The sequence below is a fragment of the Chiloscyllium plagiosum genome, unplaced genomic scaffold (assembly GCF_037043375.1).
Source record: "Chiloscyllium plagiosum isolate Xiang-an unplaced genomic scaffold, Cpla_swu_hap1 HiC_scaffold_1, whole genome shotgun sequence".
Classification (NCBI taxonomy): domain Eukaryota; kingdom Metazoa; phylum Chordata; class Chondrichthyes; order Orectolobiformes; family Hemiscylliidae; genus Chiloscyllium; species Chiloscyllium plagiosum.
In genome coordinates this window covers 35,147,090-35,171,688 of record NW_028270139.1, presented here as the reverse complement: position 1 = coordinate 35,171,688, position 24,599 = coordinate 35,147,090, and the positions used below count along the sequence as shown (strand labels likewise).

At 41.4% G+C, this 24,599-nt stretch overlaps 1 protein-coding gene and 1 non-coding gene across 2 annotated transcripts in view; one reads left to right on the top strand and one right to left on the bottom strand.

Moving 5' to 3' along the window:
- Nucleotides 1-24,599, bottom strand: part of cfap299 (cilia and flagella associated protein 299) — a 694,354-nt gene that overhangs the window by 499,763 nt on the left and 169,992 nt on the right. The gene's annotated exons all lie outside the window — the stretch shown is intronic.
- LOC122555958 (U2 spliceosomal RNA) lies at nucleotides 13,065-13,256 on the top strand. The gene has a single exon (XR_006313402.1). It is a non-coding gene; the product is annotated as a U2 spliceosomal RNA (small nuclear RNA).

Genomic DNA, 24,599 nt, shown 5'->3' with positions numbered 1-24,599 from the left:
TCTAACCTCACACCTTTAATGAGTGATCTGAGCTGAAATGTCACCTTTTCTAATAAAACCTTCAGTTATCTCAAGAATGTGACTGGAAAGCAGTTCTGGGATTTACACATTAGTGAACCAAAACCTGCATCCCATTCTAAAAGGTGAGAGACTTAACAGCAATCTAGGTTTGTTCAATTTAGCATTTCAGTTGCATGACACTGAGGTCTATTGCTATAAATTCTGTGTCTTATGATCCTGCTCCATAGCTACCTGATAAAGGAGTAGCGCTCTGAAACCTAATACTTCCAAATAAACCTGTCGGACTATAACCTGGAGTTGCATGATTTTTAACTTTGTCCACCCCAGTCCAACACCGGTACCTCCACATCACGAAAAGAACAAGGCAGGGAAACATGAAACATAAAAACACAGAAAATAGGAGCAGAAGCAAGAGTAGGCCATTCAAACCCTTGAGCATTCTCCAACATTCAATATGGTCATAGCTACTCATTAAGCTCAATACCCTAATCTCACCTTCCCTCATATGCCTGATGTTTTTCGCCTTCTTGAAAACACAATCTGTTTTGACTTCAACCACTTTCTGTGGTAATGAATTCCATAGGTTCACTACTCTCGAGTGAAAAATATTCTCCACTTCTGAGTTCTAAAATGTTTACCCTTTATCTGGATAATATAACCCCAGACCTGGACTCTCCCACTATCAAGAACATCCTTTCTGCATCTAACAGGTCTAGTCCTTTTACAATTTTATTGGTTTTTGTTAGACCCCCACATTCTTCCAAGCATTCTTCATTAAATACAATCCTAAGTGACTCAATTTCTCCTCGCATATCTGTCCTGCCATCCACAGAATTAATTTGAAAAACCTTCGCTGCATGCCCACTACAGCAAGAACATCCTTCCTCAGACAAGGAGACCCAAAACTGCACACAATGTTCCAGATATGACCTCACCAATGCTGTGTATATATGCAGCAAGATATTGTTGTTCCTATACCCGAATCCTCTTACAATGAAGACCAACATATATAGTTTTCCTTCTTTCTGCCTGCTGCACTTGCACTCTCACGTTGTGACTAATGCATGAAGGCATACACCCAGGTTTCATTGAACATTCCCCTCTCTCAACTTACAATCATTCAAATAATAATCGGATTCCAATTTTTGCTACACATTTATCCATAATACACATTTAACCTCACAGTTATCCATATTGTACTGCATGCGCCATGCATTTGTCCACTCGCTCAGCCTGTTCAAATCACACTATAACAATCTGCATCCTCTTCACAGCTATCCTTTCCACCCAGCTTTGTGTTATCTGTAAGTTTTGAGGTATTACATATAGTTCCCTCATATAAATTATTAACATGTATTGGTAGATAACATATGTTATACATCAGACTCTATGATTCCTGTTTCTTTTTGACCTGTCTTAAAATAGTGGGGTTACATTTAGCTACCTCAATTTGTAGGAACTGTTCCAGAGTCTAAAGAATGCATTGACTATTTGTGGAGCTGCTCACCAAATATTCTGGGACTGAAACTGCAAGTATTGTATGAGTATGTAATAACAATCAGTCAACAAGTGGTTGGGTAGGTAAGTGCCACCATCCTCATTTTCTGACTAGGTCTGCATGGCCGACATGGACGAAAGTGGTAGAGGAAAACTACTAGGTAACTAAAAGGTCTTGTCTTAAATAAGATGTCATTTATTATATCGTAGCAATGAGGTGAAAGTTACAGAAGGAAGATACACATTGCTTCTAAGACAATTGGAAATCCTGTGACAATAGGTCTGTCCCCTTTGATCCGAAGACATTCTGCCTTTCCCTATGTGGGTCCTTATCAAATCATCAGACTGAAAGCAGAAAATGTAGCTTTCAGCGTTAACACTTTCAGTTTATTAAATATCTCTTTCCCAAACTTTTCCCATAATTAACTTTTATGCATTAATATAAATAATTACATTTACCACTACTCCATCTGCCCCGAAGTCTCCTCACCAAACTCAGGTGGTCTGAGGTTTCACTATTCTTCCAGAATTCATTTTCTTTTAGCATGGAAAACTGAGAGATCCTTAGTTTGAGGATGGTTGATCTTGATTCTGTTCAACCCCTCTGAGATCTATAAAGTGTCTTTTCATTGGACGACCTATTTCTTGCATCTTCTTTCTTGTGAATCAAGCAACTGGAGGACCCTTAATCTCCTTAATTTGTTTGCAAAGGAAGGCTTTGCTGCTGACATAAGTAATTTCATCATAAGACAATTTGGGGGGCCTTTAATCAAGTTAATTGTCTACATGGAAGATGACTGGATTTCTCAAGTAGTTGGTTGCTTTCTTGTTCTGAATAGGTGGATGTTGGTAGTTCTAGCTCAGTAGTAGCTTCTGTGGAGAGTTATACACCCTTTCTTCAAGCTGTGCAAGCAAATTTTTGTTTGCCTGCCAATCTATGATAAAATATGCAGACTCTGTACTCCAACTTGTTGATTAGATTGGCTGCTTGGATTGACCCTCTTTGGTTGCTTTACGAGTGAATGGAACATGCCCATTCCCTCAGTTATGTTATTTCAAGATTGCTTCTTCACTAGCATGATCTTTGTCACTTTGTAATAATGATTGTTCCCTGGAAAATTAAGAATTGAAATGTTTTTCTTGGACATGTGTCATCGTATCATCTGACATTAAATAAGAATCTGTCATAATGATTTCATCATCAGGTTGTGTTGGTATCTAAGGAACTTCAGTTAAATATGCATCAGTAAGCTCAAATGGGTCATACTGACCATTATCTGGATTAGTGGTGCTGGAAGAGCACAGCAGTTCAGGCAGCATCCGAGAGCAGTAAAATCGACATTTTGGGCAAAAGCCCTTCATCAGGGATACAGCTTCTTGTAGGGGGAGGAGGAAAACTTCTTCAAGGCAGGCATCCTTGCAAGAGGATTCGCAGTAGGGTTAAAATCAACTAGATAAAAACAATGACTGCAGATGCTGGAAACCGGTTTTTACCTTTTTACCATACTGACCATTATATTTTTCATCATTTGCACTTTTTTGCAATCGTTGATTTTGTCATCAGAACTGTCTTCAGCAAAGATATAAATAGAACAATTTTCATCAATCATGTATTGTTCCAGTTTTCCTGTTGACCATGTGAAATAATTCTGCTACATTAACATGGGTAATCTCAATGTCTTCTATTAGGGTTCCACAATGAGTCAAGGAAGCCCAACTGAAGTCTTCTACAAAAAAGCTATGGATGCTGGAAATCTGAAACAATAACAGGAACGGCTGGAAAATCTCAGCAGGTCTGGCAACACCTGTGGAGAGAAATCAAAGTTAACATTTCAGGTCCAGTGACCTTCCTTCAGAAGTCTTCTACAGATTGTCTCTCTTGAATGGTTATTCAACAAGTGTTTGCTCAATGACTAACATTTCCTTGACCAGTGCTTCCACACCTGGCTACACCTTGACCACTTGTTGCTTCACTGATATCTCTTTGAACAGTCTTGGTACAACTGGCTGAATATCAGCCTGCTTAGACTCAATTGTAACAGGTTGAACTCCTCCCACAACCTCTACGAAGTTATTGTCAAGACATTCATTCATGCTTAAGAGTAAGAAGTTTTGACTTTGGAGAACAAATGCATCAGTACCCTCTGATCACACCTTATATTGTTGAATTGTTTGGCACATACCTTTAATTTTGAGATCTATACCTGCTGGACCATGTTGATTCACTGTTGTAGGCTGTAATCTCTGTCTCTTTACTCTTGTAATTGATCTGATAATGTAGCAACAATTATCTCAGTATTAAAGTTAGTTAATGAAAAGTCCATTAACATAAATTGCTTCTTGTAAAAAAAAATTGGATCATCAATGTCTCCTAGGATTACATTGGATTTCTCTTCCTTATTCTGGTTGCTGTACCTCATCAACAGTTTGTCTGAGGAGTTACTTGATATCCTACCATTTTGCAATTATGTTTTGCTTCTTCACACCTTCTGGAAGTGACCTATTGTTTATAGGTATGTCATTCCTTTCTAAAAGCTGGGCACTGCTTATGCCTGTAAGATATCCTTACTCCCTAGCTTTGGAACAGACTCTTAGTATATGCTATCTTTTGGAGAAATGTTAAATGTGTCTTTATGATTTTTATACTTTATAAGCTGAATGAATTCTGTTGCTCTTCTGCAATAGATTGATTTTCTCATATCAGGATTGATGTGTGGTGCTTCCAGATTCCACACATCATCTGAATGGTTTTCTCCAATGGATCTGATAAAGACTCATCATCAAACAATTCTGTCTCTTAAGAATTCTGATTTCAAATGTCCAGTATGGCATTTTTCCACTAACCTGTAGAGATCATTAATTAAATTATCTATGGATTCACCTGGAAGCTTAATTCTTTTATTAAATGCTGCTCTTTCAAGAATTCCATTTGTTCTTAGATGAAAATAATTGCCCAAAATTATAGAACTCCATCAAAATTATCTTTGTCTTCTTTTATGGCTTGGCAATCTATGACAATGTCCTATTTGAATACAAAAGTCTACTTGCTCAGTTTCCAGCTTGGAAGCAGTTTGATATCTTAAGCACTGTTTTCTCCATGGTGTCCAACTTTATATTCTATTTGGCTCAATGAAATTAAACCTTATGACAATATTACTTTGATTGTTGTTTCTTCTTAATGCAATTGTTTATTCTTCTTATCCTAAAGCTTTTCAAATCTGCAGTGACTCAAGTCTGCTTTACTAGAACATAGAACATAGAACAGTACAACACAGAACAGGCCCTTCAGCCCACGATGTTGTGCCGACCAGTGATCCTCATGTAAGGTAAACCTAAATGTACGAACCCTCAAATTTCTGTGACCATATGCATGTCCAGCAGTCTCTTAAATACCCCCAATGACCTCGCTTCCACAACTGCTGCTGGCAACGCATTCCATGGTCTCACAACTCTCTGCGTAAAGAACCCACCTCTGACATCCCCTCTATACTTTCCACCAAACAGCTTAAAACTATGACCCCTCGTGTTAACAATTTCTGCCCTGGGAAAAAGGTCTCTGGCTATCAACTCTATCTATGCCTCTCATTATCTTGTACACCTCAATTAGGTCCCCTCTCTTCCTTCTTTTTTCCAATGAAAAATGTTCGAGCTCAGTCAACTTCCCTTCGTAAGATAAGCCCTCCATTCCAGGCAGCATCCTGGTAAACCTCCTCTGAACCCTCTCCAAAGCATCCACATCTTTCCTATAATAGGGCGACCAGAACTAGACACAGTATTCCAAGTGCGGTCTAACCAAAGTTTTATAGAGCTGCAATAAGATCTCACGGCTCTTAAACTCAGTCCCCCAGTTAATTAAAGCCAAAACACCATATGATTTCTTAACAACCGTGTCCACCTGGGTGGTAATTTTAAAGGATCTATGTACCTGCACACCAAGATCCTGCTGTTCCTCCACACTGCCAAGAATCCTGTCTTTAATCCTGTACTCAACTTTCAAGTTCAACCTTCCAAAATGCATCACTTCGCATTTATCCAGTTTGAACTCCATCTGCCACCTCTCAGCCCATCTCTGCATCCTGTCAATGTCACGCTGCAGCCTACAACAGTCCTCAACAACACTTCCAACCTTTGTGTCGTCTGTAAATTTGCTAGGTAAAAACAATGACTGCAGATGCTAGAAACCAGAGTCTAGATTAGAGTGGTGCTGGAAAAGCACAGCAGTTCAGGCAGCATCCGAGGAGCAGTAAAATCGACGTTTCAGGCCTCCCACTTCCTCCAGACCAAACGGGTAGCCATGGGCACCCGTATGAGCCCCAGCTATGCCTGTCTCTTTGTTGGCTACATAGAACAGACCATCTTCCGTAATTACACTAGCACCACTCCCCACCTCTTCCTGCTCTACATTGATGACTGCATTGGCGCCACCTCGTGCTCTCGCAAGGAGATTGAGCAATTCATGAACTTCACCAACACATTCCACCCTGACCTTAAATTTACCTGGACTATCTCTGACACCTCCCTCCCCTTCCTGGACTTCTCCATCTCCATTAATGGCGACTGACTTGACACCGACATTTTTTACAAACCCACCGACTCCCATAGCTACCTGGATTACAACTCTTCCCACCCTACCTCCTGCAAAAATGCCATCCCGTATTCCCACTTCCTCCACCTCCGCCTTATCTGCTCCCAGGAGGACCACTTCCACCACAGAACACACCAGATGGCCTCCTTCTTTAGAGATCGCAATTTCCCTTCCCACGTGGTTAAAGATGCACTCCAACGCATCTCGTCCACATCCTGCACCTCCGCCCTCGGACCCCACCCTTCCAACCGTAACAAGAACAGAACGGGAGACTGGACGCCTCCTAGCAGAGCGCTTTAGGGAACATCTCTGGAACACCCACACCAATCAACCACACTGCCCTGTGGCCCAACATTTCAACTCCCCTTCCCACTCTGCCGAGGACATGGAGGTCCTGGGCCTCCTTCATCGCCGCTCTCTCACCACCAGATGCCTGGAGGAAGAACGCCTCATCTCCCACCTCGGAATACTTCAACCCCAGGGCATCAATGTGGACTTCAACAGTTTCCTCATTTCCCCTTCCCCCACCTCACCCCAGTTCCAAACTTCCAGCTCAGCACTGTCCCCATGACTTGTCCTACCTGCCTATCTTCTTTTCCACCTATCCACTCCACCCTTCCCCCGACCTATCACCCTCATCCCCTCCCCCACTCAACTATTGTACTCTATGCTACTTTCTCCCCACCCCCACCCTCCTCTCACTTATCTCTCCACCCTTCAGGCTCTCTGCCTGTATTCCTGATGAAGGGCTTTTGCCCGAAACGTCGATTTTACTGCTCCTCGGATGCTGCAAACTTGCTAACCCATCCTTCAATCACCTCATCCAAGTCATTAATAAAAATTACAAAGGGTAGAAGCCCAAGAACACAGCCCTGTGGAACACCACGCACCACTGACTTCCAGGCAGAATATTTTCCTTCCACTACCACTCGCTGTCTTCTATCGACCAGCCAATTCTGTATCCAGACAGCTAAATTTCCCTGTATCCCATTCTGAACGAGCCTACTATGGGGAACCTTATCAAATGCCTTACTGAAGTCCATATACACCACATCCACCGCTCGACCCTCATCAACTTGTCTAGTAACATCCTCAAAGAACTCAGTAAGATTTGTGAGGCATGACCTGCCCCTCACAAAGCTGTGCTGACTGCCTTGAATCAAGCCATGCTCTTCCAGATGGTCATAAATCCTATCCCTCAGAATCCTTTCTAACACCTTGCAGACGACAGACGTGAGACTGACTGGTCTATAATTGCCGGGTGTTAAATTCCTGGTCTTAAATAAAAACAGGAAATACAGATAAACGTACTCTAATAAAGTGTCATTGGACCTGAAACACTGACTCTGGCTTCTCTCCATGATGCTCTGTTTCTCGAGGCAATTTCTGTTTTCTCTTGTTGTTTTAAGGGTTTTTGATCCTATAGTATATCAATGCTGCTTTGTTCTCTTTGCCGCAAAAGGCTTCTAAATCTTCTTTTTAGCAATGCTTTTTTTTATTTTCCTTGTCTTACAGACTTTTAACTGTGGAGTATAACAATGCTGTTTCCTTGTATTATTCACAGGAGAGTTTTCCCACAAATTGGTAGAGGTGTCTTACCTACTGTGGTCAACATTGAGGCTTCCCATAATCTGAGGCTAAAGTGATGGTGTCCATATTTTCCTAGCAAAATGGACAATTTGTGATACTTTGCAATCTAATAAATAATGCCCATCCTTTACCCCAACATTATCAAATGGATGCTGCTGTCTGTAGCCTTTAAAATGCTTGCTTAACAGCTTGCCCTGATGAAAGACACTGCCTATTATGCTTTTAATAATTCATTTTACCTTACAATAAAAGTAGATTCCTGTTTTCTTTAATGACTTTTCTGATTGAATCCCAGTTTCTGTGACCTTAATAGATTCTTCTCACCTAAACTACAATTTCATTTTTTAATCTCTCACCCTTATTGCAGTATCAGTCATCGCCTTACTTTCTTCTTCTGTCAGAAACTGTCTTATGTAATTTATAAATTGTCCATTTATCATAGTATGGCTCAGAATTTTAAATATTTATTTTTTCAGTTCTCGACTTCTCAGCTTTAACTGCCATTAATTTGATTTAGGTTTCCCATTGCCTAACAGAGATTTTTATTTTATTAATGTATCCTCCCATATCCATTTACTTTCTCTAGCTGAAGGTCTCATAAAGCCTGCTCTTATAGTTCACTGGTAGCAACTGCTAGATGTGCAGCATGCCAGGTCCCTCTAACCTCTAGCTCACAATTGCTTCCACGCTTCTCTTACCACATCTACCACATATTCTCCCTCCAATAACATGCAAGAAAATACAACACTAAGTAGCCCACTCGTTTGGCACCTCTCCCAACATCTTAAACTTTCACTCTCTCCATACTGCAGCACCTATGTGTATCATCTACAACCTGCAATGCCACAGATCACTAAGCTTCTTCAAAAGCATCTTCCAAACTCACACGCTCTAGCATCCAGATAAAAACAATGACTACAGATGCTGAAAACCAGATTCTGGATTAGTGGTGCTGGAAGAGCACAGCAGTTCAGGCAGCATCCGAGGAGCAGTAAAATCGATGTTTCGGGCAAAAGCCCTTCATCAGGAATACAGGCAGAGAGCCTGAAGGGTGGAGAGATAAGTGAGAGGAGGGTGGGGGTGGGGAGAAAGTAGCATAGAGTACAATAGGTGAGTGGGGGAGGGGATGAAGGTGATAGGTCGGGGGGAGGGTGGAGTGGATAGGTGGAAAAGAAGATAGGCAGGTAGGACAAGTCATGGGGACAGTGCTGAGCTGGAAGTTTGGAACTGGGGTGAGGTGGGGGAAGGAGAAATGAGGATACTGTTGAAGTGCACATTGATGCCCTGGGTTGAAGTGTTCCAAGGCGGAAGATGAGGCATTCTTCTTCCAGGCATCTTGTGGTGAGGGAGCGGCGGTGAAGGAGGCCCAGAACCTCCATGTCCTCGGCAGAATGGGAGGGGGAGTTGAAATTTTGGGCCACAGGGCAGTGTGGTTGATTGGTGCGGGTGTCCCGGAGATGTTCCCTAAAGCGCTCTGCTAGGAGGCGTCCAGTCTCCGCCGTGTAGAGGAGACCTCATCGGGAGCAACGGAAACAATAAATGATATTGGTGGATGTGCAGGTAAATCTTTGATGGATGTGGAAGGCTCCTTTAGGGCCTTGGATGGAGGTAAGGGAGGAGGTGTGGGCGCAGGTTTTGCAAATCCTGCGGTGGCAAGGGAAGGTACCAGGATGGGAGGATGGGTTGTAGGGGGCATGGACCTGACCAGGTAGTCACGGAGGGAACGGTCTTTGCAGAAGGCTGAAAGGGGTGGGGAGGGAAATATATCCCTGGTGGTGGGGTCTTTTTGGAGGTGGCGGAAATGTCGGCGGATGATTTGGTTTATGTGAAGGTTGATAGGGTGGAAGGTGAGCACTAGGGGCGTTCTGTCCTTGTTACGGTTGGAGGGGTGGGGTCTGAGGGCGGAGGTGCGGGATGTGGACGAGATGAGTTGCAGGGCATCTTTAACCACGTGGGAAGAGAATCCAGAAGAACAAGAGCAGCATGTGAACATTACCAATTTTAATCTCCCCTCCCAATCACACAGCATACTAATTTAGGAATTTATTGCCATTCCTCATTTTATCACAGGGTCAAAGTTCAGGAACTGCCTTCCTAACAGCACTGCGGATGTATTTATACCAGACGGGCTAACTATTTAAGATGGCAGCTCACCACCAACGTTTTTTGGTGAAATAAAGAAATTAAGGCGTAATTAAGGATTAGCAACATATTCTGGGTATACTATTAGGCTTGGAAAGAGTTAATACCTGGCAACGTATAATTAGCAGCTCCCACAGTGGAAGAGAGTAAATGACTTGAGGGAGAATGTTCATGGCCTCACCACCATAGGGCACAGTTGGAGCTACCTATTAGTTCTATAATAAATAATAAACTGGTTGTCCTTTAAACATACCAATGACTCAGTAATCTAATCCAAAACTAGACAACCAGCACGCAATAATGATTCTGCCCACAATGCTCAAAACAGATGAATGAATAAAACATTGGGTGCACTACTGCCAGGAGTACGTGAGCCAGGAAAAGTGGCACTATTTATTCCACTCTCTTAGTGTTCATTTGTGATGCAGAACAAACTGTGACTGTCCTTTTGATAATTTTCCAGTATAAAGCTGTTGTAAAACAGTTTTCAATTTGAAAAAGCCTTCAAGAAAGTGATTTAAAAAACTGCATCCCATGAAAAACACATTACATTGAGTGGAATCTTAAAGCGATCTGACCGACAGATTATTTTTCAGATTTAGGTTTTGTTGTCACGCTTACTCAAGTACGTGGTACAAGAGTACAGTGAAAAGTGTACAATGTTGGCACACACGTGCCATTTAGGTACAAAGTACCTAGATACAAAACCTAGGTTACTGAAATAGAAAAAAAGAAATACGTTAAAAAGTTCAGCACTACAGTCTTCTTAGCATAAAAGTAGAAAATTAAAGAAGTCAAAAAGTCAAACAGTCCTTTCTTGAGCCATGAGCCAACAGATGCTCGAAGCTGGGCTTGCCTAAGAGGGTTCACTCTCCCCCATATTGGGTATGTTTTCACCCATGCTGGGCTAAGACTACCCTGGGCACACCAGGCTTCACTGCTACTCAGAAAATGTAGGCCCAGATCACCATTGTTGCCATTGAGGCTCACACTGGACCCCAGCCACTGCCATGCTCCGTCACTGCCACTGTCTCCAAAAGGTAAGTGAAAAACACTGAAAACAAACCACCGCCATCTTGTATGCAGACTTGGGCTATAGCGAGATGTGTGGCAGAACCAGGCAACAAGTTCAGCGAGACTCACCACCATGCAAAGGTAATTTTGCTCCATCTTTTATGCCTTTCATAGCCATGTGTTAAGATACTCATTAGGCAGTAACAAGATTCCAACTGATGGTCATTATTGCTTGTTAAATGCCACAACTCACCTCATTAATAGTCAGACTTTACCAAAATCACTGAACTCACCAAAGGAGCCAGACTTCAGCTAAACCTAGGAAGGAAACCAGAGAGAACATTTGGCAGAGTGAGCTCACCGCTTGCTCCAAACCTCCAAGGCAAATACTGGGTACCAACATTTCAGGACATGATCCATGGCCACCAAACAACTACAATCCTCCTCCATGACACCAGAACTAACCGACCATCACGGCTGTCCTGGCACTTATATTATGCACTGGCATCGTGCCCTTGAAACACAGACTTGCATTGTAGTGTGTATCACTAAATTGACAGGCTGCAACAGGGGTATTTTCTGCACAGGTTCAGGTATTCAGTCCACATATTGGATCAAGCTACATCTTGAGGCTGTTCACTTGCTCTCTTAGCGCTTATTCCCTAAGTATGTATCTGCATGCTGCCAGCATCCTTTGCATTGCCATGCTGTGTCAATTGCTGCAGTCAAACAACCAACCAGGCAGTTTCTTTCACTGCTAAGCAGTTCTCAGTCCAGTGGATGCATGTCTTGCTATACAGCAGTGTACTATGTCAATCTCACGCCTGCCAGGAGCTTACACAGAAAACACGCTGCATGTGCAGCAAGGAGGCAGCCATATATCCAACTTTAGAGGAATAGTAGAAGGAGGGTAATGGCCTAATGGTATTATCACTAGACTATTAATCAAGAGACAAGAAAGTGAGGACTGCAGATGCTGGAGATTAGAATCGAGAGTGAGGGGCTGGAAAAGCACAGTAGGTCAGGCAGCATCCCAGCAGCAGGAGAATTGACATTCTGGGCATAAGCCCTTCATCAGGGCTCAACAACTCTGATTTAGCTAAAAAAAATTCAGATATATATTTTGCTTCTGGCACATTCAAAATACATAATGATCGAATTATTATTCCACTCCCAAGCAGAATTACATCACTCATTCATGCCTGTGGCAATCAGGATTTATAGATTTGCTTACTTCATAGATATATTTGTCACTCAATAATTCAATGCTTCATATCTGTAGATAGTACAGACACACAACATGAACCTACACCAATATAAGTTGTGGCACTGCATGATATAATTTGATAAAATTGTTTGCATTTTAATAATGTGGTTGATTCTTTGGGTTTTCCAACCATACTAATGGTCTCAATGCCAAGATGAGAAGTATGTACTGAGTTTTACAACCACAAAATGGCAGAAAGATCCTTATCTTCAAAGACTCAATTTTAACATCAAAGACCTTTGGTCCCTCTGCAACTCTTGCACACATAAAGTATGCGCAATCATGCTTCCTTTCTTCTGGAAAGGAAATTATTTCCCAAACCATTGACACAAAATACTCCCACTCCGCTTCAGAGCATGGAAAATTTTCACCACGTGTAACATTGTGCAGCAGAAGACAATTATAAGCAACAACTGACTGAGGATATTAGTTAAATGAAAACCATTAACATATGGAAGATGTTAACATATGGAAAATGTTAAGCAAGGAATCATGACAAATTCTTAATGAAAAATTTGATTATACCCTTAACCCTACAACTAGACTTCACTCCTTGTGTTTTAATGTTATATCAAGATTACCAAGATGATTAAGTTTCTCTCAAAAATTTTATGTGCATTATTGAATAATCAAAAACATAAATAATGATGTAGTTTTTACCTTATTTCTTCTTAGTTAGTTTAATTGTGCAAAATCACCTTTGACATATCAATTATCAAGAAGTGAAATGTACTTAGAAATAAACTTGCTACGGTATAGATTGAGTGCATTGTGAAGAGAACTGTAGGGAACTTTCCAATTCAGGTGTTTCATGGATGAACTGAACAAAAAGTACATTTTTATAAGGGATAAAATAAAAATGGGGAGATAATTCTACGAATAAGAGCACTGAGAATCGTAAAGAGAGTAAAAAAGTAAAAAGTTAGGAAGTCTAACAAGACTTGCCAATTTGCTTCTCGGCCTTTTGGCTCGGAATATGTGTAGTTTCTGTTCTTATCAGTTTAATCGCTGATATCTCCCGAACGTGGGAGTATTTGTATTAAATGGATTTTTGGAGCAGGGAAATGGCTTAAGGGCTTGCTCTGTCCTCTCCATGTATCAGCCTGGTATTGCAGTGTTTCCAGGAATGGTGCACCCAATGCCTACAAGTGGGTGGCACAGTGGTTAGCACTGCTGCCTCACAGCGCCAGAGACCCGGGTTCAATTCCTACCTCAAGCGACTGACTGTGTGGAGTTTGCACATTCTCCCCACGTCTGTGTGGGTTTCCTCCGGGTGCTCTGGTTTCCTCCCACAGTTCAAAACAAAACATGCAGGTTAGGTGAATTGGCCATGCTAAATTGCTCATAGTGTTAGGGGCCGGGGTAAATGTGGGGGAGTGGGTCTGGGTGGGTTGCGCTTCGGCGGTGTAGACTTGTTGGGCCGAAGGGCCTGTTTCCACACTGTAAGTAATCTAAAAAAAAATTAACAAAGGCACTTTAACACAAGAAGTACACTCAAAGAAGTAAAAGAACCACTTAAAGTTGAAGCAGCCTTATTTTACTTGAAAATACTAAAGGGAATTATATAGTTAATAATTTTTTAAAATGGGGTTAGTCACCATCACCACCATCTTCAAGAAAGGGGATCAAGTGGACTGTGGAAACTACAAAGGAATCTCCCTACTCCCCATCACCAGGAAGATCATTGCCCAAATCTTTACAAGGTTCCTTCTCCCAATTTCTAAAGAAATCCTTCTGAAAAGCCAGTTTCAGAACAAACTGTGAAACTATGAACATTAATTTCACCGCTCATCAACTCCAAGACAAATGTCAGGAACATCATTAACCATTCTGCATGGCATTTGTCAATCTGCCCAAGGCTTTTGGCTCCGACAATTGGGAAGTGTAATGGAAGATCTCAGAATCATCTCCGAGATCAGCAAGGATTTCTTCTTTGTTCCAGATTTTTAGAAGCAGTTGTTGGAGATGACCTGTAAGCTATACTCCTTCAAGTTTGAAAACCTTGGTTGGAATCACGTCCACTCCAGCAGCTTTTTCATTCTTCATGTGGTTAATGATGTCTTCAACTTCTGCTGTACCAGATGATAACCAAACGCATCTTTGATGGGGATTTCCTCAAACACATCTTCATCTTAAACTTAAAATATAAACCATAACTATTAATTTAACCTGGGGCAGTGTTTGTAGAGGAATAAGACGGTGTTATTTTCTGGGGCTGTAGATTATGAAAATGGCCTTTAGTAGACTGATATGTGCTCCTTGTCAGATGTGGGAGATTAAAGAGAGTTTAAGGATTACAGCGGATAATACCTGCCATAAATGCTGTTGGTTGCGAATCTTATCAGATCGAATGGATCGGTTGGAGAGACAGTTAGAAGCAATGAGGAATTTGCAACAACAGAATGCGAAGGATGGCAGTTATAGGAATGGGGGAAAGTCTCAGATACAGTCACATAGATGGGTTAACTCCAAGAAAGGTAAGAGAGGTAGGCACCTAGTGCAGGAGTCTTTGGTGGCTATACCCATTTCAAACAAGTATGCTGTTTTGGAAAATGTAATAGGGGATGGATTCTCAGGGGAACGCAGCACAAACAGCCAAGTTTCTGGTATTGAGACTGGCTCCAATGCAACGAGGGGTACATCGGGTTCCAAGAGATCAATTGTGTTAGGGGATTCTCTAGTTCGAGGTATAGGCAGACGTTTCTGTGGCCAGCAGCGAAAAATCAGAATGGTGTGTTGCTTCCCTGGTGCCAGGATCAAGGATGTCTCAGAGAGGGTGCAGAATGTTCTCACGGGGGAGAGGGGCGAGCAAGAGGTCATTGTCCACATTGGAACCAATAACATAGGAAGGGAAAAGGTTGAGATTCTGAGGGGAGATTATAGAGAGTTAGGCAGGAATTTAAAAAGGAGATTCTCGCGAATAGTAATATCTGGATTACTCCCGGAGCTACGAGCTAGTGAGGGCAGGAATAGGAGGATAGAGCAGATGAATGCATGGCTGAGGAGCTGATGTATGGACGAAGGATTCATATTTTTGGATCATTGAAATCTTTTTCAGGGTAGAAGTGACCTGAACAAGAAGGGCGGATTGCACCTAAATTGGAAGAGAACTAATATACAGGCAGGGAGATTTGCTGGAGCTGCTCAGGAGGACTTAAACTGGTAAGGTGGGGGGTGGTACCCAGGGAGATAGTGAGGAAAGAGGTCAAACTGACACTGATACAGTTGAGAACAGAAGCGAGTCAAACAGTCAGGGCAGGCAGGGACAAGGTAGGACTAATAAATTAAATTGCATTTATTTCAATGCAAGGGGCCTAACAGGGAAGGCAGATGAACTCAGGGCATGGTTAGGAACATGGGACTGGGAAATCATAGCAATTACAGAAACATGGCTCAGGGATGGACAGGACTGGCAGCTTAATGTTCCATGACACAAATGCTACAGGAAGGATAGAAAGGACGGCGAAACAGGAGGGGGAACGGCATTTTTATTAAGGGACAGCATTACAGCTGTGCTGAGGGAGGATTTTCCTGGAAATACATCCAGGGAAGTTATCTGGGTGGAACAGAGAACCAGGAAAGGGATGATCACGTTATTGGGATTGTATTATAGACCTCCTAATAGTCCGAAAGAAATTGAGAAACAAATTTGTAAGGAGATCTCAGCTATCTGTAAGAATAATAGGGTAGTTATGGTAGGGGATTTTAACTTTCCAAACATAGACTGGGACTGCCATAGTGTTAAGGGTTTAGATGGAGAGGAATTTGTTAAGTGTGTACAAGAAAATTTTCTGATTCAGTATATGGATGTACCTACTAGAGAAGGTGCAAAACTTGACCTACTCTTGGGAAATAAGGCAGGGCAGGTGACTGAGGTGTCAGTGGGAGAGCACGTTGGGGCCAGCGATCATAATGCAATTAGAGTTAAAATAGTGATGGAAAAGGATAGACGAGATCTAAAAGTTGACATTCTAAATTGGAGAAAGGCCAATTTTGACTGTTTTAGGTGGGCGGCATGGTGGCTCAGTGGTTAGCACTGCTGCCTCACAGCACCAGGGTCCCAGGTTCGATCCCAGCCTCGGGTAATTGTCCGTGTGAAGTTTGCACATTCTCCCTGTGTCTGCGTGGGTTTCCTCCGGATCCTCTGGTTTCCTCCCACAGTCACAAAAGATATGCAGGTCAGGTGAATTGGCAATGCTAAATTGCCCACAGTGTTAGGTTCATTAGTCAGAGAGAGATGGGTCTGGGTGGGTTACTCTTCGGAGGGTCGGTGTGGACTTGTTGGGCCGAAGGACCTGTTTCCACACTGTAGGGAACCTAAGCTGAAAAAAAACTTTCGAAAACTGATTGGGGGCAGATGTTCACAGGTAAAGGTACGTCTGGAAAATGGGAAGCCTTCAGAAATGAGATAACGAGAATCCAGAGAAAGTGTATTCCTGTCAGGGTAAAAGGAACGGCTGTTAGGTATAGGGAATGCTGGATGACTAAAGAAATTGAGGGTTTGGTTAAGAAAAAGAAGGAAGCATATGTAAAGTATAGACAGGATAGATCGAGTGAATTCTTAGAAGAGTATAAAGGCAGTAGGAGTATACTTAAGAGGGAAATCAGGAGGGCAGAAAGGGGACATGAGATAGCTTTGGCAAATAGAATTAAGGAGAATCCAAAGGGTTTTTATAAATACATTAAGGACAAAAGGGTAACTAGGGAGAAAATAGGGCCCCTCAAAGATCAGCAAGGCGGCCTTTATGTGGAGCCACAGAAAATGGGGGAAATACTAAACAATTATTTTGCATCGGTATTTAATGTGGAAAAGGATATGGAAGATAGATATAGAGTGCAGGGAAATAGATGGTGACATCTTGCAAAATGTCCAAAGTACAGAGGAGGAAGTGCTGGATGTCTTGAAATGCATAAAGGTGGATAATGATCAGGTGTACCCTAGAGTTCTATGGGAAGCTAGAGAAGTGATTGCTGGGCCCCTTGGTGAGATATTTGTATCATCGATAGTCATAGGTGAGGTGCCGGAACACTGGAGGTTGGCTAACGTGGTGCCATTGTTTAAGAAAGGTGGGAAGGACAAGCCAGGGAACTATAGACCAGTGAGCCTGACGTTGGTGGTGGGCAAGTTGTTGGAGGGAATCCTGAGGGACAGGATGTACATTTATTTGGAAAGGTAAGGAGTGATTAGGGATAGTCAACATGGCTTTGTGCATGGGAAATCATGTCTCACAAACTTGATTGAGTTTTTTGAAGAAGTAACAAAGAGGATTGATGAGGGCAGAGCAGTAGATGTGATCTATATGGATTTCAGTAAGGTGTTCAACAAGGTTCCCCATGAGAGATTGATTAGCAAGGTTAGAGCTCACGGAATACAGGGAGAACTAGCCAGTTGGATACAGAACTGGCTCAAAAGGTAGAAGACAAGAAGGTGGTGGTGAAGGGTAGTTTTTCAGACTGGAAACCTGTGACCAGTGGAGTGCCACAAGGATTGGTGTTGGGTCCTCTACTTTTTGTCATTTACATAAATGATTTGGATGTAAGCATAAGAGGTACAGTTAGTAAGTTTGCAGATGATACCAAAATTGGAGGTGTAGTGGACGGTGAAGAGGGTTACCTCAGATTATAACAGGATCTGGACCAGATGGGCCAATGGGCAGAGAAACGCCAGATGGAGTTTAATTCAGATAAATGCGAGGTGCTGCATTTTGGGAAAGCAAATCTTAGCAGGACTTAGGCACTTAATGGTAAGGTCCTAGGGAGTGTTGCTGAACCAAGAGACCTTGGAGTGCAGGTTCATAGTTCCTTGAAAGTGGAGTCGCAGGTAGATAGGATAATGAAAAAAGCTTTTGGTATGCATTCGTATACTGGTCAGAGTATTGAGTACAGGAGTTGGGAGGTCATGTTGCGGCTGTACAGGACATTGGTTAGGCCACTGTTGGAATATTGTGTGCAATTCTGGTCTCCTTCCTATCGGAAAGATGTTGTGAAACTTGAAATGGTTCAGAAAAGATTTACAAGGATGTTGCCAGGGTTGGAGGATTTGAGCTATAGGGAGAGGCTAAACAGGCTGGGGCTGTTTTCCCTGGAGCATCGGAGGCTGAGGGGTGACCTTATAGAGGTTTACAAAATTATGAGGGGCATGGAGAGGGTAAATAGACAAAGTCTTTTCCCTGAGCTCGGGGAGTTCAGAACTAGAGGGCATAGATTGAGGGTGAGATTGGAAAGATATAAAAGAGACCTAAGGAGCAACTTCTTCACACAGAGGTTGGTACATGTATGGAATGAGCTGCCAGAGAAAGTGGTGGAGGCTGGTACAATTGCAACGTTTAAGAGGCATTTGGATGGGTATATGAATCGGAAGGATTTGGAGGAATATGGGCCGGGTGCTGGCAGGTGGGACGAGATTGAGTTGGGATATCTGGTCGGCATGGACGGGTTGGACCGAAGGGTCTGTTTCCATGCTGTACATCTCTATGACTCTATCTATGATTGTATCACAGTTTAGGGGTTCTTTAAAGTGTTCTCTCTCATGAAGGTTCGTATTTTCACTGTCTTCCAAAGGGCTTCTGTTCTTACTTTGCACCAGTTTGAGACCAAGGGCGTTGTGTCCATATATCGCCTTGGTGACATTGAAGCAGTCCCAGGTGTCACACTTATCAGCAAGAAGTTGCAGCTCCATTGCTGAGCATCAGACTCTGAAAACAAGTATTCAAAAAAGACATCACATAGAACTCACTGTGTGGACCAAGAGGAATTGGAGGTCACCAAGCACTGAATATTGTAAGGGTAAGTGAAACCTCAAACCATCAGGTTACAAATTCTGTGGAAATTGAACTTCTATCATAGGTTTGGATCATGAAAAATACTTCACCCTCTTATTCAATCAGGTGGAAACTACAAATCAGGAAATTATAGACTCAGTCTTCCTGCATTGGCTCTGGGTAAATTCTAAATGCTGAGCCAGAAATTGTTGGCCTCTTTAGTGTAAAGCTAGTTCACAGCAAACTGAATTAATTGTGCCAAATTTTGCGTAGTCAAGTTATTTGAATAATTAAAGGATCTAATACTGTGTTCAATTTGCTTTAGTGGTGTCCCTCATTCCATATTTGCTAGGGCATCCTGCTATTATTCAGGAAACCCATCTGAGTTATGATAGATCTATTACTTTTACAAATCCAAAGCCCAACATATGTTTTGGTCCCCTTTCTTTTAATTTGAACACAACGGACTGCAGTATTCACCAGACAGGCTGCAGGCCGCCTTCTCCAACAGTAAGCAGACCTGCAGTCCTTTTAAGTACGAAGTGTTATACCTACATAAATGTAGGCCTATCAGGAGCAGGAGTACCCATTAAAATCAATCCATGATATCCTAGTTGCTTCAATCCATGATATCCTAATTACAAACCTCACACTGTCCTCATAACCATGGGTTCGGGTACAATTTTGGTCAAAATTCTTGTCTATCATCATTTAGAACCAGTGAACTGCCTCTGGGGCCACTACTGAAGCTTGCATCTCATTGGTAATAGAAAATTAAGTAAGCTAATCAATTTCCCATTGTCATGTTGTCAATTTCTGAAACTCATGCAGTGGTTGCCCTTCATGGATTATACCTATGGTTATGTTTCTAATCAATGATGTCAATATTCATTAATTTGGAGGTACCAGTGTTGGACTGGGGTATACAAAGTTAAAAATCACACAACACCAGGTTATAGTTCAACAGGTTTATTTGGAAGCACTAACTTTCGGAGTGCTGCTCCTTCATCAGGTGGTTGTGGAGTATACGATCATAAGACACAGAATTTATGCAAAAGTTTACAGTGTGATGCAACTAAAGTTATATATTGAAAAGACTTGGATTGTTTGTGACATCTCTCGTCTTTTAGAATGGGCATGTTGGTTTTAGCTCTATCATATGTAAATCCCAGAACCTTTTTTAAAATTACATTCTCAAGTGAACTTTAACAATAGGTGCCATGTCAGGTCAGGTAATGCGTTGAAGGTGTGAGGTGCACTGTCTGTTCAGACTGATTCCATTTCTAAAAAATGGATTGTAAACTTTTGCTATAAATTCTGTGTCTTACGATCTTATCCTCCACAACCACCTGAAGGAGCAGCACTCCAAAAGCTTGCGCTTCCAAATAAACCTGTTGGACTATAACCTGGTATTGTGATTTTTAACAATATTCATTAATGTTGACTTCATTTTGAGACCAATACGACTGATACTATTAGCTACTTAGAAAGTGGCCATTATTATCATGCAGACATTGGAAGAATTTTAACTGACTATGTTCTCATGCACTCAAATTCTTACAGTTGGATGGAAATTGTTGAAAATTACTACTACTGCACAAAATAGCAATTAAACAAGTTTGTTTGCCTTTCTTTCAAGTTTGTTAATTCTATTAAATGATTAATCTAATTTGTTTACATTGCAATGTTTGTTGTTGCCCTCACTGGCATTGTACCAAATTGAACATTTGGCTTTGATGCTACATGTGGTATATTGTCAACTGAAAATATTTCATAAAATGTTAAAGCAACCTGTAGAGAAAGTGAACTTTCTTTCAAATACACATTGCTCGGGGAGGGGATTTTATCACTGGACTGTCAATCCAGAGACCCAGGAAATGTTCTGGGAACCTGGTTCAATTTTTCACCACAGCAGACAGTGGAATTTGAATTCAATAAAATAAAAATCTGGACTTAATTCTTTAACGGTGACCATGAAACCACTCTCGACCATTGAGGAAAAACCCTTCTGATTCACTATCATCCTTTAGGGAAGGAAGCTGGTCTGAAAGCCACCCCCCCCTTTCTCTTACTTCACACCATTTAACCCCAAGACCCCTACCCAAAGCAATATTGATCATTAGCGTTCCTCTGTCCAATCTGGTCTGTCCCAGCATTTCAGGAAGTGTTGTCCTGGCTGCAACCATGGACTCCATCATGGCATTCCTAATGAAGGGCTTTTGCCCAAAACGTCAATGTTCCTGCTCCTCGGATGCTGCCTGACCTGCTGTGCTTTTCCAGTACTACTCTAATCTTGACGCTAATCTCCAGAATCTGCAGTACCCACTTTTGCCTCTATCATGGCATTGCAGTCTCTTACTGGCCTGCAGCTCTTGGCAATTGGCACTTCCCTCATCCTCAATCCTAATTCTGGCAAGATCCCACTGGCAACCAATCAGTTGCCTAACTGCTCGAGGATCTGCAGGCTTTCCAATCTTCATGAGTTGTTGGTTTTTTCCAGCAAAATCTCTTACTTTTGGATTTGATAGAATGGAAAAATCAGAGCTAAAATCTTAATCACATCAAGAATTATGGCAAGTGTAAATGGTAGTACTTAAAATCCTTACAGGGTGAAAAGACGCCATTCGGCTCATCAAGTCTGCAGCAACCCTTCAAAGAACGTCCATCCAGACCCAGTCCCCTACATCCTGCAATGTCTATAGCTAAATCACCTAGCCTACATATCCCTCGATGCTACTGACAATTTAGCATGACCAACTCACCTAACCTACTCACCTTTGGACTGTGGAAAGATATCAGAGCACCCGACACAAACTCTCACAGACATGAGAAGAACATGCAAACTCGATACAGATAGACATCAGGCTGGAATCAAGCATAGGTTCTGGTGCTGTGAGGCAGCAGCGCTAACCGCTGAACCACCATGTTATGCCATAATGAGTGCCATCATTTTCTTCATCAGTATTTATAGATTTCCAATAAGGTGCTGAGTTGCTTGACAAACATATGGAAAAAGTAAATAACAAACCCTGATTTTAGATTTTAAAAAGAGCCAGTACAGTAGTTTTATCTTGATAGAATCACATGCGTATGCTGTATTAGTGATTCACATATAGCACGGTTGCACAATAATTTTGCTGTGCATTGGAGCTGTAATTATAGGAACAAATCACATGTCATTGCTTGCTGCTATTGGGTCCTCACATTCAGCCAATAAGATTCGCGAGGTCAGGTATAAACTACTTCAAAGAAAATAATCTCACTGATTAATGTTTAGGTTGTGGTTTGATTAGAGTGGTGCTGGAAAAGCACAGCAGGTCAGGCAGCATTCGAGTAGCAGGAAAATCGACGTTTCGGGCAAAAGCCCTTCATCAGGAATAGAGTGACAACTGAGTTACAAAATTATTTAGTGTTGGAACCAAGTGGAAAGTTATGTATGTTATCAATCACAAATTTGTCATTTTATTTAACTACCATGAATCTGCAGTTCTAGTTTCTTAAAACTATGAAAAGATGAAAAAGATTGTTTTGAGCAGTTGAAGGAGGATGAGGATTACAATGAGGATTATAGATAGCATACTAAATGCAAGAGACTCGTAAATACATTTCACTTGTTCTGCAAAAAAGTTTATGAAACTTCTTAATTGGAATTTTGGAGTTAATGTTCAAGGAGGAAATTATATCAACATTCAAGATTAGATTGAATAGCAGGATGAAGGAAAGGTGATCAGAAAATTTAGGAACAGGCTAGGTAAGTGTGGTTAGAAATGTGTGTTTGTGTGGAAGGAACATTTTGATTTAGGCTGGTTAGGTTGAATGTCTTTTTCCATGTTGTAAGTTGAATGTATTTCTATGTATAAACAGCTGAGACCATGGATTTTTTTTGAAGGATTCGGTAGTTCCCTAGCTGGATCACTGTGACACTAAGCCAATAATTTATTCCATGGACTAACTTAAAACTGATATTTATGTAGTTCACACTTATTTTTCTCTTTTCCATCTCATTTTTGCTCCACAAACTGTTTGGCTATGTCTTTCCTCTATTCAATTCAACTGGAAATCACTCATAAATCACTCAGAGTAGGGCACTACCGTAGATGGCAACAATTTCAGGAAGGGATACCCCTTGAGTATTGATCCCTGCTGAGGAGACCAGATTGGAGAATCACATTTTGTCTGCGATTTATACTTTTTGCCTCAGGCCATACACCCCAAGTTTTATACATATCTGTGATTTGTGAAGATGCCTAATTAGAACTTAGGGTCTTCTGCTTTCAACAGAGAGTAAATTCACCTTACAAAATTAGGGACAACATGGCTTTTGCAGCACTATTACCTGCTCCACTTGGATGCTGAACAAAAGAAAGAGAGACCATATTTTTACAAAGCAGGGAACCCAACTCAGGAAATCACAGGTTTGTTTTATTCATTCATGGCTAGGCAATGGCAGTTAAGAGTCAACTACGTGGCTGTGGGTTTGGAGCCAGATATAGGCTCAACCAGGTAAGGATGGTAGATTTCCTTTCCAAAAAGAAATTACTGAACCAGATGAGTTTTTACAACAATCAACATGGTTACATGGTCAATATTAGGCCCGTTTTTCATTCCCGGTTTTTCTAAAATTGATTTCAAATTTTACCTCTGCCATGGTGGCATTCAAGACAATGTCTCCAGAACATTAGCGAGAGATTCTGGAAAATAGTTCACTAATTTTACAGCAAAGCCACCACCTCCTGCAAATTTCAGGTTATTATCTTCTATCCATTAAATCAGTAACATAAACTCACATGATTTTCTCAACAGTGTTTGCTGGTAGCAGCATTACTTACTATGAATACCTAATGATGGATACAGCTCTTTAGACCAAGCATGCTAAGTATATTTTTTGTGATTAAAATCTGATCCTCCTGGAATCCAGGACACTTAACAAATATGAACCATTTATGAATTTTTTAAACATTAAGATGATTCAAGCAGTGGCCAGTCTGTCAATGTTTTGAGTTCAGAAATGCTGATACAAGTAACAGTGTGAGATTTATCCACAACATTGACTACAAAAGAAGAGCAAGCTAAAGCAGGCTTTAGGGAGACTTGAGACTATCTATCTAAAGCTTTTTTGAAAACTCTAAATGGATTTTATCAAAACTTTACTGCATTTTGTGTATTGATTAGTTATTTTTGCCCAGAAGATTGTCTACTTTTGTGTTTTTGTTTTAGTTATATTTCTAAATGGAAGACTTTGATGTGACTCCTGCTTTTAAGTGAGACAAATCTGCTTTGAGCATACTGAAAAACTCTTAACAATAAAGTCCATTGACCAGATGCCTCAGCAGTTAGCCATTTTTCAACTATCAGCTCGACTTTCAAATTTCAAATGCCATCATAATTGAAAAAAGAATGCACTCAAGAAGAAACAAGATAGAAAACTGAAATTGACCCTGAACTACAAATATTACTAGCCTAATATCAGCATCTGAGTAAGTAATTCTGTCTTCATAGTCTTTCTTGTAAAGCAGAGACAGTCAAGAGCTGTGCTGTCTCCTACAAAATTATCTTTACCCAACATCTGGATCCAGGATGGTCCTTCCCAAACAAATAAAGGTTACTACAGCATGAAGCTTTTATGCAACCACATCCTTGCAAGTGACCCCAGGCACATCAGCCGGATCATTTAAACTGCAGTGCAAATGTATCAAGGAAATGACAACTGTTTATAACAGTT